The 14,125-nt window shown below is 42.7% G+C and overlaps 2 pseudogenes; one reads left to right on the forward strand and one right to left on the reverse strand.

Annotated features, from left to right (window-relative positions):
- Positions 1-6,247: 6,247 nt before the first annotated feature.
- LOC137049042 (uncharacterized) lies at positions 6,248-7,704 on the reverse strand (annotated as a pseudogene).
- Positions 7,705-9,362: 1,658 nt separating this feature from the next.
- Positions 9,363-12,928, forward strand: LOC137049043 (piggyBac transposable element-derived protein 4-like; annotated as a pseudogene).
- Positions 12,929-14,125: the final 1,197 nt, after the last annotated feature.

Genomic DNA, 14,125 nt, shown 5'->3' on the forward strand with positions numbered 1-14,125 from the left:
AGGCACATGATTCACACTGGAGACAAGCCCCCCTGTGCCCTCAGTGTGGAAGGACTTTCAATCAAAAACAACACTTTAAAGACCACATAAGGATTCACACTGGAGAGAGGCCGTTTACATGTAATGGAAAGGATTAAGTATAAAATAGCCCTGAAGTACCACATGAGTATTTTTGAATGAGACAACTGATTTTATGCCATTAGTGTGGAATAGATTTCACAGACAGGAAACAGAGACTGTATAATTTGCTGATTATTGTTATAGTACTAAATTCCTGAATTACCTATTAATGTCCAGTGACTGTGAGAGAAGCAAAGAAGCCAGAGTCAAGAATCAAATTCAGGGTCTTTTTTTAGTAAAATGTAGGTCGAAAGAAGTTTCAACAAAAAAAAGTTTTTTTTTTTTATTAGACTGGAAAAATGTGATAAATGTTTGCCTTTTTGTTTATTTTTTAATGATTTAAAACACAAGCATTGATGTTTTACCACAGTTTTATATTAAAACGGGGATACAGTGATAATACACTGCTCAAAAAAAAAATAATTAAGGAACACTTTGAAAACACATCTGATCTGAATAGGGAAAATTACCATGCTGGATATCTATACTAATATGGACTAGGTAATGTGTTATGAATGAAAGAATGCCACATCTTTTGATGGAAATGAAAATGATCAACCTACAGAGGACTGAATTTAAAGATACCCTGAAAATCAAAGTGAAAAAATTAGGCAGAAGGCTAGTCCATTTTGCTCAAGTTTCATTGCAGCAAATCAAAATGGTACTCAGTAGTTTGTATGGCCCCCACGTGCTTGTATGCATGCCTGACAATGTTGGGGCACGCTCCTAATGAGACAACGGATGGTGTTCTGGGGTATTTCCTCCAAGATCTGGACCTGGCATCACTGAGCTCCTGGACAGTCTGAGGTGAAAACTAGTGCTGTCTGATGGACCGAAACACAATGTCCCAGAGGTGTTCTATTGGATGTACGTCTGGTGAGCGTGGTGGCCATTAAATGTTATAAATTCTTTCATCCTCCAGGAACTGCCTGCATACTCTCCCCACATGAGGCTAGGCATTGTTGTGCACCAGGAGGAACCATAGGACCCACTGCACCAGCATATGGTCTGACAATGGGTCCAAGGGTTTCATCCCGATATCTAATGGCTGTCAGGGTGCCATTGTCTAGACTGTAGAGGTCTGTGTGTCCCTCCATGGAGATGCCTCCACAGACCATCACCGACCCACCACCAAACCGGTCATGCTGAATTATGTTACAGGCAGCATAACACCACGGCTTCTCCAGACTCTTTCTCGACTGTCACGTGTGCTCAGGGTGAACCTGCTCTAATCTGTGAAGAGCACAGGGCACCAGTGGCGGACCTGCCAATTCTGGTGTTCAATGGCAATTGACATCAAGCTCCACAGTGCTGGGCAGTGAGCATAGGGCCCACTAGACTGTCGGACTCCAGAGGTGGAAGTAAGTCACATGTACAAGTCTCAAGTCTTAACCTTCAAGTCTCAAGCAAGTCCAAGTCATTTGTTGTGACAATCAAGTCAGGTCAAGTCACTGCTTTAATCAAGCAAGTCAAGTCAGAGCTTGGGTCAAGCAAGTCACTGGCAAGTCATACAAATGATTTAACTGAATTGATATATTAAAATTAGCTACAACTACAGTAGTTATATGGACTATGGGAGTTTTATTTGCAACAAAAAATGCACTATGCATTTCTACCCAAAAAAAGTGTCCACATACAGCTGAGTTGTTAATACAATAAACATCTAAAAATAAATAAATTATCTCACCTAAAATGGGAATGTAACTGAAATTAGGACAATATATTGGGTGAGATACATTCTCTCTGTATTCTGTGAATGTTCTCTCTCCTCCTAGTCCTGTACAGCGTGACCAGGTAATGAATAAATTTAATGAACTCAGAACTCAGCTGTTTCTAAAATATTAAAGCCATGTTGAAATAAGGCTTTTTAGATTTCTTCAATAATATTTGAGTGCTTTGGATTATAGGATTTTATCAACTCCTAACGTCCAGACAAGGGCATCATTTCAAATGTGAGGGGGACAGAATGTCAAGTTTTTGACCTGTGTCTAACTGTTGGTTTTATCTTTAATTTTATTTATATTTTTGGCTTAAAATGTTGTTTATGTAAGCTATCTGGGACTTTTTGACCCCAAATGAAGTTTGCTGGAAAAATAAAATAAGAAATAGTCAAATGTAGCTAATATTACTCCTTTAAATCATGTTTTACTAAAATGTTTTACATGTTTGCAGTTTGGGCTGGATTTAAGCATTTGTATTCATATAATTACAGTTAATGGAAGAGTATAAAAATTACTTTGTGTTACATAATTTGTCAAAAATTAGCTCTAATGCAGAACACACAGAAATGGTGGAGTGACTTTAACCCAGCCGTCTAATCACAAACTCATTGACCATTTTGCTTGTACAATATCAACATGATTACAAGAAGCATAAAAACTGAGCAAAATAATTGAAAATAAGAGCCAGAGCAAATACTTTATATAGTGTCGAAAGTTTTATATAGAAGCTATATAGAAACAAACAATCTGTGAACTGAGATACTAACATTTTCGTGGATATTCCTTTATCACACACACACAACGCTACGCTGTCGAAAGTTGAAATGATCACAATAGCAAAATGGGTTAATTACTCAACAAGAGAAATATGCAGTTATCCATCATTGTGCAACACAAGTCGGATACCACATATCAACTTACAGTGCTTGACGGTTTCGTAGTGAAGAGGGTCTGTTTTTTGTTTTTGTTTTTAATTTTGAACTCATTGCTGAAAAAGATGGATACAGCGCAACCCGGAACCTGCCCAATCTGGCAACACTGAGCGCAGGTACAAGGCAAGAATGGGCGCGCTGTGTGATCCGTTAGTAACTGATTACCATGGAAACTTTGTGTAGGCAGTGCCCTCCATGTTCATTCACGACTGTCTACGTTAGCGCTCCCTGCTTGCCTGCTGCATCATGTGGTTAGGTTGTAGTGCGTTCAAAAAATAATATTTACAAAAACAAGTTATGGTGGATCGACAATGTCACAGGATTTCAGCAGTTTGACACGCGATCCGAAACATGAATCAATACACTGATTCATAACCGTTCGTATCTTTATTTGAGGATGGAAGACAAAGCTGAATAAAGTCGTAGTTTCTGTTATTTTTGGACCAAAATGTATTTTCGATGCTTCAAGAGATTCTAATTAACTAACTGATGTCACATATGGACTACTTTGATGATGTTTTTATTACCTTTCTGGACATTTAGTGTGCATACACTTTCATGCATACATTGCATACATTTTCACAGAAAAGCTCTCTGACTAAATATAAATATCTTAAACCGTTTTCCGAAGATGAACAGAGGTCTTATGGGTGTGGAACAAAATTAGGGTGAGTCATTAATGACATAAATTTCATTTTTGGGTTAACTAACCCTTTAATACACATGATGTCAGGCCCAGCTCCAGATATGATACAAGGTAGGCCAAGTGTAGTGATGTTACGTTTGTGAACGAATCTTTTAGGATTCGTATGAGCCGCGTGGAAAAGCATTTCCCTGCGGCTCTTTGGAACTAACAATTGGGTTGTAACTATTTTTGTCTGAGCGTCTTGGGTCACTCGATACAACCAATCTTTTATAATGGCAAAATACGGATAGGAGAGCGGGAGAGCAGGTCGGAGAGACTGGCCATCGATTGCACGGACCTGCTGAAATGCGTGTTTTAATGTCTCATCCTGGGACTGCTCCAGAGGAAAGTCATGACCTGGGGAGCGTCCGGGACCCGGACCATCATCCCCACCTCCATCACTGGGCACCGGTCAACAAAAAGGTCCGGGTCGCCGCAACGCCAACAGGCCAGCCCAGACCTACCCGCCGCTTCGGTGGCGGGGAGTGGGCTGGAGACTTGGCGCGGAGAGAGCGGAGAAACAGAAACACTGTCTCCTCCGCCTGCCATAGGCCCCGCCCCCCTGGGCGGAGCCCTCGAAGACCCAAAGTAGCTTTGGCCCCGGGGCGGGGCCCGAGGAGGAATTGGTGGTCTCGACCGAGAGAGAAGGGGAGGGAAGAGAGAGAGAGAGTTAGTGGTGGTATTTTCGCCGATCCCTGGGCACGCCACCATGTGGTCCTCCACACGATCGATGGCCGAGTCCAGCGACGTAGGTCGGTGGCACTGGACCCATTCGCCCGTCTTCTTCGGCAGCCGAGCGATGAACTGTTCCAGTATCACCAGATCGATCACTTCATCCACGTCGCTTCCCTTGGCCAGGAGCCATTTGCGGCAGGAGTCCCAGGGCTGTTGGGCCAATGCGAAGGGCCGGCCCGCGTTGCCCCAGTCCAGAGACCAAAAGTGCTGGCGGTGTTGTTCGGGCGACCGACCAACCCGCTGGATAATGGCCCGCTTCAGATCGTCGAAGACAAGGAGGTTCGCGACCGGAAGTTGGTGGGCAGCCACCTGGGCTTCTCCAGACAGTAAGGGGATTAGGCGCATCGGCCATTGCTCGTGGGGCCACCCGCAGGCCTCCGCGGATCTCTGGAACAGTTCTAGGAAGACCTCCGGGTCATCTTGCGGTCCCATCTTGTGCAGGGGGACAGTCAAAGGGACGGTTGACTGCCCGGTGGCTCCGGCGGGAACCTCCGTCCAGCTCCGGAACCTCTCGCGGTCCTCCTGCTGGGCCTGGACAATCGCCTGGAAGCGGCGCTCTTGATCCGTGCGCAGGTCCAGCAGGGCTTGATGGTGTTCACGGTGCAGGACCGCGAGGGACGTGATGATGTCCGCAAATGCCGTGGAGGACGGTGCTGCCTGCATGGCAGCGGCGCGGGTCCTTCTTCCTCCCGGGTTTCGGCACCAGTGTAGAGGATCGTGTGTAGGGTAAGGAAGAGGACACAGGGGTCGGCTGGACTACTGACGTTTTTATTGGTAAACTCAAGGTAACTTTGTCTTTGCACCACAGTGCACGCTCAACTCTGGAACTCTGGGAACTCTGGGGGACACGTCAGTAGTCCTTCTCTCTCTCCCTGGCTTCCGTCTCTCCAGGGCTCTTATACTCTCCCCGTGCCAATTACTGGAACGAGAGACAGGTGTTGATAGTTTGTTTCCAACCCACTCACTTACCGCTCGTCTCCCGCCTCTCTCTCCCGCTGCAGACCTCACTGAACCACGCCCCATCTGCCACAGTTGATACTTAGGATAGTTTTGTAATATCAGTTTGCCTGTTACATCTTAATACTTTTATTATAACCTATTTGTTGTTATACATGTATTCATTACTTCAATAATCTCAGTTTATGTATGAATTCTGTATCAGCTAACTGTATGAATAGTAGACCTATGTATATTCACATTTATGAAAGACATTACTTGGACACAGACACCTCTTGATAAAAGATCACTCTAAATTGTAACGTAGACATGCATTTTCTGTAAAGCTGCTTTTAAATGATTTGTATTGTGAAAGGCAAATAAATAAATGTGGATTTTACATACAAATTAATGTAAATTTAATTGAATCAACGTGCAACTGCTGAGTTTATCATTTTATAATGGGACATTTTATAATGTAGGTTGAGAATGCAGTCAGACAGGAAAAGACAGGGATATCGTGTACTGATGTGCAGAGGAAGTGGAATGCAGGCACAAGGCAGAATGTAGAGCAGAAAAAGGTGAAGCACATTCATTTCAAACGTCATTAACCAGACCACATTCATCCAGGCTCATCAACATCAGATCTGTTAAGTGTGTCAACCACAGAAGCACCCCCCAATTTTTTCAAGGATCACTCAGAATTTAAAACTTATGTCAGTTCTTCTGTGATGCTCCACTATTTAATCTACAGACAGATGGTCTCCTTCAGTTGTGTTACAAACTAGATGTAGAGAACAATGAGTCTTATCAGAGCCAGTGCGAATCTACATATACCACATACAGAACACGGAACAGCACTAACCCGTAAGAAGTGTCTTAACTTTTTATGTGACCTATATTCAACTAAGGTCTGCTCAGATGGAGAAGTTGACTGAAGAGACTCAGATAAAGAGTGTATCACAACTTTGGCATGATGCAAGGAAGCTGAGATTGACTGCGAGCACAGCAGAGAGCCCTCAAACGGAGCACTACCAACCCACAAAAGTTGAATCCCACCTTTACTGGAAATACTGCAACTAGATATGGAAAAGAAAATGAGGACATAGCCATACAGCTCATTGAGGCTCATGGGCACACTGTGGAGAGGAAAGGCCTGTTGGTGTGTCCTGACCATCCCTGGTTTGGAGCCAGCCCTGATGGAATTTTGGACTCAACACAGGTTCTTGAGATAAAGTGTCCCCTAAAGAGTGCCATGTCACTTGCAGAATTTCTTAGTCGGCCAAATGGTGACATCAGATGCTTAAGTGATGGGAAGTATCTCATCCTTCCCAATGGGCCAAGTGGACACTACCTCCAGGTGTGTGAAAACATTTTTTTTACGGTTTGAACTAATGGGAGAGATACTTGTTGATACTCATTATAACAAAATGTAAGCCATTTTATTTAACATTTACTCTTCCAGATCCAGCTGACAATGATGTGCCTGGGCTGCAGAGCTGCAAGCTGGTTATCTGGACATCATTTTGCTTTATAGATACATTTACTTTGTGTGTGTGTGTGTGTGTGTGTGTGTGTGTGTGTGTGTGTGTGTGTGTGTGAGCGCGTGCGTTCGTGTGTGTGTGCGTGTTGTAATGCAATAATAAATGTCTTCTCATTCTCACTTTTAACTTGAAATAAGCTCACCTCTTAAATTCACTAGACCAGCACAGATCTTGAGCATAAATGCGGGCGTGAGCAATGCGCCATGTATGTTACCTCCTCGCTGGTCAGTTGACATCCTTTGCGTGTAAAAGCTGGAACGATTAAGTTCACTCTAAGCTCCTCCAGCAAATCCCTTATTGTGAAACCACGATCACCCATCACCTCATCTCCAGCACGCAAATAGTCCAGAAACCCTGAGTTCTGTTATGTACCTGTCACTGCAATTGCCACTATAAGCATCTGAAATGAACATGATTATTCCAGAGGGAGAAATTGCCACTACATATTTCACAGTGTTGTTGGCATTGTAATGGCTGTATGATTCACTTTTAGAGTCCAGGTTTTTGGCTTTCTGTAAGACCGTCTGGGAGCAGTCAATTACACAGGTTGTGTTTGAAAAGTTTCGGGCAACATAGCTTTGATTGTTTCACGAGGCAACCAGATAACAAGATCCTTGGTGTGTTCAGACATTGTCTATCCAGATTCCAACAGTCTTGCTGACCTGACCCTGCGACGCTTTAAATCGTCGTGCTAAATCAGCCATGACAAAGTTTTGCCTTAGTTTCATTAAGGTCATTAGGATTTGGTCTGCAACAGGCATGGATGAAGTAGAGGCAAATGGTTGTAGGCAGGTTACAAGGGTGTGAAAAGCAATGAGTGGAATCCCTGTATACAAGAGGGAGTCTCCATCACTCTTCAAAATGCGATCTGCAACAGGGCATGATAATTCTGGAGATAGTGTAGTACTCGCTCTGCAGGTGATGGTTGGCCCTTTTGAATAGGTGTGGTCCTCCATCTCTAGGTCTGACCACTGTGTTTGGGCATCACAGGAGGGCTTTAATTTAGAGCACAGCTCCTCATCTCGATCCATCTCTTCCAACCCATCAAGCTCATCTGAGGGTAACAATATAGTTCAGTTATTAGGTCATTAGAGATATTATCACTTTATCATTATTGGATTGTGCTGCTAACACATTCAGTTTGTATGATGTTTCTGAGAAGGGTCATTCTGTGTCAAATCAACCAAATTTCAGAAACTTCCCCGGCTCAATTTTTTGATTGTGTTAATATTTTTATCTAAAGAGTGACAAAAACATAAATAGTTATTAAAATCAAAATATTAAATGGCACAGGGGTATGTTTTCTGAATAATCCCCTATTTTGTAGAGGGGGTACATTTATATTTATTTATCTGAGATTAGGAGCCAATTTACAGGGGTGTAAAATGACTTTAAAGCTCCACTGTGTGATATTTTCCCCCATCTAGTGGTGAAAAGGTATATGACCATCCAGTGAATAATAGTTTCTGTTCCTCTCAATTTCGATTTCGTTTCAACTCCTACGGTGGCCGATTTAGTCATGGCTTCCAGTTCGACCTCTTCGGTGAGTGTTGCTTCAAGTGATGAGGTTACTTTTGAAAACTATTATAATTTGCAGTTATTTAATTTGCCAAATGATCTATGATCAAATTAATCTATGTAAAATAAATAATAGTTTTACGTTTTCGTTATTTTTTACCATTTCATTGCTAACATCAGCTATCAGGTTCCCAGACGAATGCAAGCTAATCTTAGTAAAGTAACTTTTATCAGTGCTATCGTTATTCTGTATATTGTACGAAATCACTAGCGTGAGGCACTAGCATTAGCATTGTTAATTGCAAACAAATTATAATGCAATTAAAATATTAATCTCATGTTATCCATCATAGAACACGGATTTATGTTATAAGGTAAACAATACTTTTTCATCATTGACGCGAGGAAAACTATCCTAGACGTCGTTCTAGTGTTATGCACAGCACACCATGATATAATTAGCCAAGCAACAATAAAACTTCCAATATACACAAATAGGCTGAATTAATATTACCTGTCGAGAAGAAAGCAGGCAACGTCGGCGTTCTTTTTAAAATCGTTGCTCCTCATGAGCTCTTTCCATCTTGGAAAGGCCACTCCAATATTTACATTTGTCTTGTTGATTTGCCTGTTGCGTTGCCGTCTTAATTATCTTTTCCGCTTCCTTGGTGATCCTGCCTATAGCAGCCTCAAGCAATCCTCCTCTTCACATTCGACACGGTGCCATCGAGAGTAAAAACGCTAAAAGCGAAGCTTGAATTTACGGGTATGTCCCTCTTTGGCAAATGTACTTTCAAGATGGAGGAGCAACATGGCGACCGCCATCCGAACCCTCAACACGTATGTATTTTCAATGGTATATTATAAAATTACGAGAATGCATTATTACTTGAAAGAAGTAAATATACATTAATGAACACATATATTTTTGAAAGAACTAAGTGATTTTAGCTAAGAATAAACTAAAAAAGTTACACAGTGTAGCTTTAATCTGAGTGGTACAAGACTTGTTGTTTTTTTCAACCACTTAATGTTGTTTAATCAAGTCAATGTAATTTTTGTTCAGGTGGCAAACTTTTAAAAAAAAGTAGCCAACTCCTTAATTGGGCCTTTGTGGACAAAAATGTCCACCCATAGGAATTAATGGGAATTTAATAGATTTCAGAGCTTTTTTATTTTTTTATTTCTCCAATAGTGATGATCATACATACATGCACGCACACACGCGCACACACACACTTCAAAATCAGATCCAAGCACTGCTGCAAGATTTGTTGTTTCTTACAAACAAAACTTGTCTGCTGCATGCTTCCTTAACCTCAGGGACAGTTGCATTTTGAGTTCATTCTGAAGCAGCACAATGGCAAAGAGGTTTACTGCAGCACAGACTCTGGAGCTTTTACTGGAATCCAGTGAGGATGAAGGAGACCTGCCAGACTTGGATTTGGAGGAGTCCTTGGAACAAGACTCTGAACCAGAGGAAGAGGATAATATAGAGTTTGATGAGGACTATGTGAACACAGATGCAGAAGACTCAGAGGAAGACGTTCCGGCTGAAGTCAATTACATCTCCAAAAATGGTGAGGTCACCCTGAGTGCAGCTACACCCACTCAGACACCAGGGAGAGCATCAGCAGAATGTGTGATAAAAATGACTCCTGGACCAACGAGATTCGCATGTTCCCATGTGGATGACATCAAGTCCGCTTTTGATCTATTTTTTCCTCAGGAAAATAGAGACACTGGTTAATATGACCAATTTGGAGGAAAAACATGTGTTTGGGCAGTCCTGGAAAGAGGTAGACTGGGTGGACATGTGACTTACAGGCCTACATTGGTCTGCTCCTGCTGGCTGGGGTGTACCGTTCACACAACGAGGCCACAAGCAGCTTGTGGGATGCGGATACAGGGCGAGCAGTTTTTCAAGCTACTATGTCTCTGCGCAATTTTAAAACCTTGACACGGGTTATCCGGTTTGATGACAGAGTCACCAGACCTAACCGCTGGAGAGAGGACAAACTGGCTGCAGTTAGAAACATCTGGGATAAATGGGTTGAACGTCTCCCTCTTATGTATAACCCAGGCCCAGGAGTCACAGTTGACGAATGCCTGGTACCATTTAGAGTACGTTGTAGTTTCAAGAAATACATCCCATCTAAACCAGTCAGATACGGGATTAAAATTTGGGCAGCATGCAATACCAGAACTAGGTATGCCCTTAACATGCAGATTTACACTGGCAAGCCATCTAATGGGCAGAGAGAGAAGAACCAGGCCATGCGTGCTGTCCTGGACATGTCAGCAGGTCTCCAAGGGCACACAATAACATGTGATAATTATTTCACATCCTATGCCCTTGGCCAGGAGCTTCTCAGACGCAAACTGACCATGCTAGGGACCATAAGAAAAAACAAAGCTGAGTTCCCATCTGCGCTGGTGACAACATGGGGAAGAGAGAAACACTCCTCAACGTTTGCTTTTTACAAGCACGCACATGCTGGTCTCCTAATGTCCTAAAAAAACAAAAATGTGCTCTGATAACAAAATTTCCACGAAGGACCAATTAATGTTAAATGAAGTTTTTCTGAGGGTTAATAAGCATTGGTTGTCGGTCTGGAAAATTAACCTAAATGAGCATCCCTAGTAGGCTGCTCAATAATATCCATGTGATATCACATCACATGGATATCAAAATCCATGTGAAAACAGCTTATATTTAACAAAATAAAATCATGTGTATGTGTAGCGCAAATATGACTGTTTAAGCCCCGCCCCTAAGGTCTGGTTCTGCGGTGCTGCAGCTGGATATATCTTCCTCATGCTGCTTTCACACCGCACACGAATGACACAAGTAAATCACGCAAAGTTGGACCAAGGGGGTAATCTAGCACTCAAAATGCATTCCACCCATAGGGGCGGCCATTGCTAACCAAGCCATCACCTGCTGTTAGCATCCCATTGACTCCCATTCATTTTTGAGTCACTTTGACAGTGAATAACTTTACATCTGAGGCGTTTAAAGACTCCATTTGTCCATTGTTTATTTATAAAGAAACACGACAATGCATAAAAGGCTCCATTACCTTGTATCTTACACTATCGCCCCGTAGAAGCTGTTTTTGTAAAAATAGGCTAACGATTGCGTCATAACCAACGCGACCCTGTCGCACAGTTGAGAAATTACTGTATAGACAGGTGGAGACGCTCAGAAACAATCTTTTACTGTCTATGAGACAGTCGGGGGGACGTGGAGACATAAAGTCTGATAAAGTCAAGGGAGAAGAAAGGGGAGAAGCCCATAGTGAGCCAAACAACGTGATTCAGATTTCACTTTCCACAACTACTAGAAGACCTACAACTGTCAGACAGGTTGCTCACGTCACATCTACATTGTCAAATTCAGTCTGAGCCTGCGAAGTATGCTCAGCCATCAGGAAGTGAGTGCCTCTAATTGACCTCACTTTCCGCCCTTGAAGTCGCTCTGTCAATTTCTTTTACTGTCTATGAGTTGGACGCGTTAACATTTTGAATCCATTTTCTTCATTCGCGTGTGACATTCACTACACAACAGACGCAAATTCACGTCATAGGAGGGGCTTCTGCTAATCATTTTGACTGGGTCACTTGACGTCTTTTCTGTAAAAAATACTACTGTTAATGTGTGACAAAACGTTGTTTGAAGACTTTTTCAGGCGATAATATAGTTGTTTAATGCTCAAGGTTAGCTGCGCTTTATTTACTTTGAAAGGCTGAAAAGCGGCGTAGACTCATTCGGCGCCATGTCTGGGTCAATCAGATCCTTCAGAGGCGCACCCAGCTCGGTGAATTTCATCAACTTCTCCAAGAGCTGCGCCTGGATGACGGCTGCTTTCAGTGGTACTTCCGACTGAGCCGATCGCAGTTTGATGACCTGTTGTCCCGTGTCGGTGAGAGGATTTCCCTCCAGGATACCAACTGCATGCGCTGCATTCCACCTGCAGAGCGCCTGTCCATCTGTCTCCGGTCAGTGAATCATTTAATATTTTGTGATTACAAGTAATTAATGACTGATACGAAAATAGCAAAGAGGTAATACGTTTAATGAAATGGGAAATTGAATTCAATTTTAAAATGTTGAAACACAACAAAGTGGGTTTTAAATGATGTTATATTATAATATATAATTATATAATTAAATTATATATATATATATATATATATATATATATATATATATTATAATATAATATACATTATAATATTGAATAATAGTTGTGTCTGCAATGTAGCAATCAGAGCAAATTCTAAATTAAGGGCATTTATCAAGCTTGTTTAACTGTAAAAAAATATTTTTAAAAAAACAGTATTGTAATGTATTATACATTGGTGTTTGCTCACATGGAATAGCAATTTGCATTTATAACAATGTTTAATTTTTGTATTTATTTTTTCGTTCTCTTTCTTTCAGATATCTTGCCACTTGAGACTCTTTCAGGACCATTGCTAGCAGCTTCCGTGTTGGTGTCTCCACTGTCTGCCAGGTTGTCCCAGATGTGGTTTACTGCAATCTGGGACTGCTTGGTGGACGAGTTTATGGCTGTGCCCTCCACGGCTGAATGGAGGTCCATCGCGGAGGGTTTTGAGGAGAGGTGGAACTTCCAGCTCTGCTGTGGAGCACTGGATGGAAAGCACGTCCTGATCAAGGCCCTCCCAACACCGGATCCCAGTTCCACAACTACAAGGGAACTTTTTCTTTAGTTCTCCTTGCAGTTGTGGATTCAAAATATTGCTTTAGGGTCATTGATGTCGGGGGATATGGGCGGACGAGTGATGGTGGAACACTGGCCAACTCAGCCTTTGGCCAGGCACTCCTTGGTGGCACCCTCCATCTGCCACCTGCCCATCCTCTCCCAGGAGCGGACCACAGAGGACCCCAGCCCCATGTCTTTGTGGCAGATTAGGCCTTTCCCCTCAGGATAAACCTCATGAGGCCATTCCCTGGGCGCACCCTTCCCTGTGAGAAACGGGTTTTCAATTACCGCCTCTCCAGAGCTCGTCTGGTGGTGGAGAACGCCTTTGGGATCCTATCCTCTCAGTGGAGGATGTATTATCGCCTCATAGAGGTTCACCCTAATTTTGTGGAGGGGTGTGTGAATGTGTCCTCCACAATTTCATGCGGAGATCCTCTGAGGCACCTGCTGTGAGTGGGGTGGTGCAGGGTTCGGAGGACTCGCTGCAAAGTCTCGGTCGGGTTGCCAGCCTGTCGTAGGTAAGAAAACACACTCACAGAAGACACAGTAAATTATTACTTTCATGACTTTGAAATAGGTCAAGTTCAGAAGTGAAGAAGGTCAAGTTCAAGCCCGGTACAACAGGCATCACGCAAGGGAGAGGAACATTATCAAGCGCACCTTTGGCATGTTGAAGACACGCTGGCGTACCATTTTCTTGACGGCCAAGGAGATAAGGCCACTGCTCCCCACAACAGCAAATACAGCTGCCCACAGCTCCAGATTAGTGTTAGTGTTCAGGGTGTGTGTTTTCAATATTCACTTCTATGTGTGCACTTGGATGGGTGAAATTGAGTGGACTAATTGAGTGCTGCCGCCTGGAGTGCAGCATCCATGGCACTGTACCACTGACTGGTAGCTGTGGCCACACTAACAGCCTCAACCCCTTTTCATGTGGGTGGGTTCCTAAACTCCTGAAAATGAGATTAAACTTTTTACTTGTGTGTATTTATTTACTACAGAAACAAGATCTCAGAAAAAACACCTAAAGTTCTCTTGCAGCAGTACAAATTAAATTACCTTATCCTAGGACTGCTATAGACTAATGAAAAGAAGAGTAAAATATGCACAAAAACCATTAGGTTGCTTCTGTTTCTTAATAAATATAGCATTAATTGATATAATCAAATCACAAGTTCATTTTGCTCAGAAAGCTGTCCAACCC

Source organism: Pseudorasbora parva, chromosome 20 (assembly GCF_024679245.1).
Source record: "Pseudorasbora parva isolate DD20220531a chromosome 20, ASM2467924v1, whole genome shotgun sequence".
Classification (NCBI taxonomy): domain Eukaryota; kingdom Metazoa; phylum Chordata; class Actinopteri; order Cypriniformes; family Gobionidae; genus Pseudorasbora; species Pseudorasbora parva.